Below are 6233 nucleotides of genomic sequence, written 5' to 3'. Positions count from 1 at the left end.
TGTAGTCAAGTCCAACTGTATTCATATGGTGCTTATCTTTGTTGCCGTCACTAGATCAAACTTCCTGCCATCCAGGAACTCTATACCAGGCGGTGTCAAAGGAAGGCCCCCCCAAAAAAATTGTCAAAGACTCCAACCACCCAAGTCAGACTGTTCTCTCTGCTACCGCACGGCAAGCGGTACCGGAGGGCCGAGTCTAGGTCCAAACGGCTCCTTAAACAGCTTCTACACCCAAGGCATAAGACTGCTGAACAAGTAATCAAATGACCACCCGGACAATTTACACTGACTTTGTTTGTTTTTGTGCTGCTACTCACTGTTTATCTCTATGCGTAGTCACTTTACCCCTACCTACATGTACAAATTACCTATACCCCCTGTATATAGCCTCATTATTGTTATTTTTATTGTTATACTTGTTATAAAAATGTATTTCGTAAATATTTTCTTAAAACTACATTGTTGGTTAATAAGGGCTTGTAAGTAAGCATTTCACTGTGAGGTCTACTACACCTGTTGTATTCGGCATTTCCCTGTAAGGTCTACTACACCTGTTGTATTCGGCATTTCACTGTAAGGTCTACTACACCTGTTGTATTCGGCATTTCACTGTAAGGTCTACTACACCTGTTGTATTCAGCATTTCACTGTAAGGTCTACTACACCTGTTGTATTCAGCATTTCACTGTAAGGTCTACTACACCTGTTGTATTCAGCATTTCACTGTAAGGTCTACTACACCTGTTGTATTCAGCATTTCACTGTAAGGTCTACTACACCTGTTGTATTCAGCATTTCACTGTAAGGTCTACTACACCTGTTGTATTCAGCATTTCACTGTGAGGTCTACTACACCTGTTGTATTCAGCATTTCACTGTAAGGTCTACTACACCTGTTGTATTCAGCATTTCACTGTAAGGTCTACTACACCTGTTGTATTCAGCATTTCACTGTGAGGTCTACTACACCTGTTGTATTCAGCATTTCACTGTAAGGTCTACTACACCTGTTGTATTCAGCATTTCACTGTAAGGTCTACTACACCTGTTGTATTCAGCATTTCACTGTGAGGTCTACTACACCTGTTGTATTCAGCATTTCACTGTAAGGTCTACTACACCTGTTGTATTCAGCATTTCACTGTGAGGTCTACTACACCTGTTGTATTCAGCATTTCACTGTAAGGTCTACTACACCTGTTGTATTCGGCATTTCACTGTAAGGTCTACTACACCTGTTGTATTCAGCATTTCACTGTAAGGTCTACTACACCTGTTGTATTCAGCATTTCACTATGAGTCTACTACACCTGTTGTATTCAGCATTTCACTGTAGTCTACTACACCTGTTGTATTCAGCATTTCACTGTAGGGTCTACTACACCTATTGTATTCAGCATTTCACTGTGAGGTCTACTACACCTGTTGTATTAAGCATTTCACTGTGAGGGTCTACTACACCTGTTGTAGTAAGCATTTCACTGTAGGGTCATACTACATATGGGTTGGGTATTCAGCATTTTCACTGTGAGGTCTACTACACCTGTTGTATTCAGCATTTCACTGTGAGGTCTACTACACCTGTTGTATTAAGCATTTCACTGAGGTCTACTACACCTGTTGTATTCAGCATTTCTATGGAAGGTCTACTACACCTGTTGTATTCAGCATTTCACTGTGAGGTCTACTACACCTGTTGTATTCAGCATTCACTGTAGGTCTACTACACCTGTTGTATTAAGCATTTCACTGTGAGTCTACTACACCTGTTGTATTCAGCATTTCACTGTAAGGTCTACCACCTGTTATATTCAGCATTTCACTGTGAGTCTACTACACCTGTTGTATTCAGCATTTCACTGCAGGTCTACTACACCTGTTGTATTCAGAGCTTCACTGTGGTCTACTACACCTGTTGTATTCAGCATTTCACTGTAAGGTCTACTACACCTGTTGTATTCAGCATTTCACTGTGAGGTCTACTACACCTGTTGTATTCAGCATTTCAGTGTAAGGTCTACTACACCTGTTGTATTCAGCATTTCACTGTGAGGTCTACTACACCTGTTGTATTCAGTATTTCACTGTAAAGTCAACTACACCTGTTGTATTCAGCATTTCACTGTAAGGTCAACCACACCTGTTGTATTCAGCATTTCACTGTGAGGTCTACTACACCTGTTGTATTAGGCATTTCACTGTGAGGTCTACACCTGTTGTATTCAGCATTTCACTGTAAGTCTACTACACTGTTGTATTCAGCATTTCACTGTGAGGTCTACTACACCTGTTGTATTCAGCATTTCACTGTGAGTCTCTTTCACCCTGTTGTATTAAGCATTTCACTGTGTGAGGCTACTACACCTGTTGTATTCAGCATTTCACTGTAAGGTCTACTACCTGTTATATTCAGCATTTCACTGTGAGGGTCTACTACACCTGTTGTATTCAGCATTTCACTGTGAGGTCTACTACACCTGTTGTATTCAGCATTTCACTGTAAGGTCTACTACACCTGTTGTATTCAGCATTTCACTGTAAGGTCTACTACATCTGTCGTATTCAGCATTTCACTGTAAGGTCAACTACACCTGTTGTATTCAGCATTTCACTGTGAGGTCTACTACACCTGTTGTATTCAGCATTTCACTGTAAGGTCTACTACACCTGTTGTATTCAGCATTTCACTGTGAGGTCTACTACACCTGTTGTATTCAGCATTTCAGTGTAAGGTCTACTACACCTGTTGTATTCAGCATTTCACTGTGAGGTCTACTACACCTGTTGTATTCAGCATTTCACTGTAAGGTCAACTACACCTGTTGTATTCAGCATTTCACTGTAAGGTCAACTACACCTGTTGTATTCAGCATTTCACTGTGAGGTCTACTACACCTGTTGTATTCAGCATTTCACTGTAAGGTCTACTACACCTGTTGTATTCAGCATTTCACTGTGAGGTCTACTACACCTGTTGTATTCAGCATTTCACTGTAAGGTCTACTACACCTGTTGTATTCAGCATTTCACTGTAAGGTCTACTACACCTGTTGTATTCAGCATTTCACTGTGAGGTCTACTACACCTGTTGTATTCAGCATTTCACTGTGAGGTCTACACACTGTTGTATTCAGCATTTCACTGTAAGGTCTACTACACCTGTTGTATTCAGCATTTCACTGTAAGGTCTACTACATCTGTCGTATTCAGCATTTCACTGTAAGGTCAACTACCTGTTGTATTCAGCATTTCAGTGTAAGGTCTACTACACCTGTTGTATTCAGCATTTCACTGTGAGGTCTACTACACCTGTTGTATTCAGCATTTCACCGTGCAGGTCAACTACACCTGTTGTATTCAGCATTTCACTGTAAGGTCAACTACACCTGTTGTATTCAGCATTTCACTGTAGGGTCTACACCCTGTTTGTATTCAGCATTTCACTGTAAGGTCTACTACACCTGTTGTATTCAGCATTTCACTGTAAGTCTACACCTGTTGTATTCAGCATTTCACTGTAAGGTCTACTACACCTGTTGTATTCAGCATTTCACTGTGAGGTCTACTACACCTGTTGTATTCAGCATTTCACTGTAAGGTCTACTACATCTGTCGTATTCAGCATTTCACTGTAAGATCAACTACACCTGTTGTATTCAGCATTTCACTGTAAGGTCAACTACACCTGTTGTATTCAGCATTTCACTGTGAGGTCTTACACCTGTTGTATTCAGCATTTCACTGTAAGGTCAACTACACCTGTTGTATTCAGCATTTCACTGTACTACACCTGTTGTCTTTCACTGTGAGGTCAACTTCTACACCTGTTGTATTCAGCATTTCACTGTGAGGTCTACTACACCTGTTGTCATTTCACTGTGAGGTCTACTACACCTGTTGTATTCAGCATTTCAGTGTAAGGTCTACTACACCTGTTGTATTCAGCATTTCACTGTGAGGTCTACTACACCTGTTGTATTCAGCATTTCAGTGTAAGGTCTACTACACCTGTTGTATTCAGCATTTCACTGTAAGGTCTACTACACCTGTTGTATTCAGCATTTCACTGTGAGGTCTACTACACCTGTTCTATTCAGCATTTCACTGTAAGGTCTACTACACCTGTTGTATTCAGCATTTCACTGTAAGGTCTACTACACCTGTTGTATTCAGCATTTCACTGTAAGGTCTACTACACCTGTTTTATTCAGCATTTCACTGTGAGGTCTACTACACCTGTTGTATTCAGCATTTCACTGTAAGGTCTACTACACCTGTTGTATTCAGCATTTCACTGTAAGGTCTACAACACATGTTGTATTCGGCACATGTGACAAATACAATTTGATTTTAATTAACTGTTGTACTAAATATTACCAGTGTGTACACTGTGCTGTGGAGTCACATGTTATCTTTGGTTAACACAGTGATTGAAGGCTAATAAGCACACTGGCAGGGGGATTCCTGGGCACAGATGATGCCTAGTCCCGAACTAACAACTCAATTCAGATTCTCCATTGAAATCTTCATATTTTTTGGGGGTCAAGGATTTATTTTTATTTATATATATATATGGGGAATTTTCCGTTATAAAATCAAGGATTGCTTTGTATGAAGATAGGCAGCTTGTCCAATAGAAATCCCAGATCACACCTGTAGGTGTTGTTATGGCATTTGACAAAATGATAAGGATCCAAGGCTACAGCTCAAATAGCTAAACATTTCCAACGCAGGTTACAAAACAGGCCTAATTTGTCACGCGTCAAAAAATTTGATCTGAATTTGACCGAGTTGAACAGCTGAATGATTTGAACCAAAATGACAAGATTGGTACATAAAAACAGGGGTAGGGTCCCTATAAAAAATAAAAACAGTCTCGGACGGAATCGAGACATTTAAAAACGTAATTCAACTATATATTGAACTCGTTTATATATTGAACAGAATTCATTAGAAAATTCATTCAATCAGTGATTTGTATTTTCATGCAACTTTCTGAAACAGCACAGGAATGCCTGTCTGAGTGTGTGCGGTGCGAATGTCGACACTTTGCGTAACCGTTAGCTATGAAGCTAATGATAACATTATTCTGGTAGAGGTGGAAAGGCCTTACCAAAAACCTTATCAAATCAAAATATTAACTACAAAGTAGCCTATATACCTACCCGTCAGAATAATATCGTGATTATTTGCATCAATCCAGTGGCTGGCTATTTGTTTTGCAAACTCCGCAATCACACGAGGGCTACAGTAACAGCGCTTAACCAAACAACTGTCTCTTCCTGGTGCACACTTCCGTTAAAGGGTAACTACACCAAAATCAAATGTAAAAAAATAAAAAATAATCCCGGAACTAAAACTGTGTCTTCTGATGCAGTTTAAACATTATTGTGGTCTTACAACAGCATCAAATTGTTTTTAATTTTTATATACAAATACATTTGAGAGCGCAAAACTTAAATCTTGAAAAACTGGACTTTTATCTCCCTCACCAACTTTAAACATCTGCTATCTGAGCAGCTAACCGATCGCTGCAGCTAATCAAATTAAATCAAATCAAATTTATTTATATAGCCCTTCGTACATCAGCTGATATCTCAAAGTGCTGTACAGAAACCCAGCCTAAAACCCCAAACAGCAAACAATGCAGGTGTAAAAGCACGGTGGCTAGGAAAAACTCCCTAGAAAGGCCAAAACCTAGGAAGAAACCTAGAGAGGAACCGGGCTATGTGGGGTGGCCAGTCCTCTTCTGGCTGTGCCGGGTAGAGATTATAACAGAACATGACCAAGATGTTCAAATGTTCATAAATGACCAGCATGGTCGAATAATAATAAGGCAGAACAGTTGAAACTGGAGCAGCAGCACAGTCAGGTGGACTGGGGACAGCAAGGAGCCTTCATGTCAGGTAGTCCTGGGGCACGGTCCTAGGGCTCAGGTCAGTTGCAGCTGTACATAGTCCATCGGTAAATAGCCCAACCAATTCACCTACCTCATCCCCATACTGTTTTTATTTATTTACTTTTCTGCTCTTTTGCACACCAGTATCTCTACCTGCACATAGTACCTGATCATTTATCACTCCAGTGTTAATCAGCAAAATTGTAATTATTCGCCTACCTCCTCATGCCTTTTGCACACAATGTATATACTATTGTTTACTCCATGTGTAACTCTGTGTTGTCTGTTCACACTGCTATGCTTTATCTTGGCCAGGTCAGCAGTTGTAAATGAG

The 6233-nt window shown here is 40.1% G+C and overlaps 1 long non-coding RNA gene across 1 annotated transcript; it reads right to left on the bottom strand.

Moving 5' to 3' along the window:
• Positions 1 to 7: 7 nt before the first annotated feature.
• On the bottom strand, positions 8 to 2050 carry LOC127927233 (uncharacterized). The gene is made up of 3 exons (XR_008126649.1): positions 1989 to 2050; positions 818 to 1273; positions 8 to 513 (listed from the first exon to the last, which is right to left on the bottom strand). It is a non-coding gene; the product is annotated as an uncharacterized LOC127927233 (long non-coding RNA).
• Between the last annotated feature and the right edge of the window lie 4183 nt (positions 2051 to 6233).

The sequence above is a fragment of the Oncorhynchus keta genome, unplaced genomic scaffold, assembly GCF_023373465.1.
Source record: "Oncorhynchus keta strain PuntledgeMale-10-30-2019 unplaced genomic scaffold, Oket_V2 Un_contig_9994_pilon_pilon, whole genome shotgun sequence".
In the NCBI taxonomy this organism is placed as follows: Eukaryota; Metazoa; Chordata; class Actinopteri; order Salmoniformes; family Salmonidae; genus Oncorhynchus; species Oncorhynchus keta.
The sequence above is the reverse complement of the archived record's forward strand: the minus strand, read 5'-3'. Positions and strand labels throughout refer to the sequence as shown.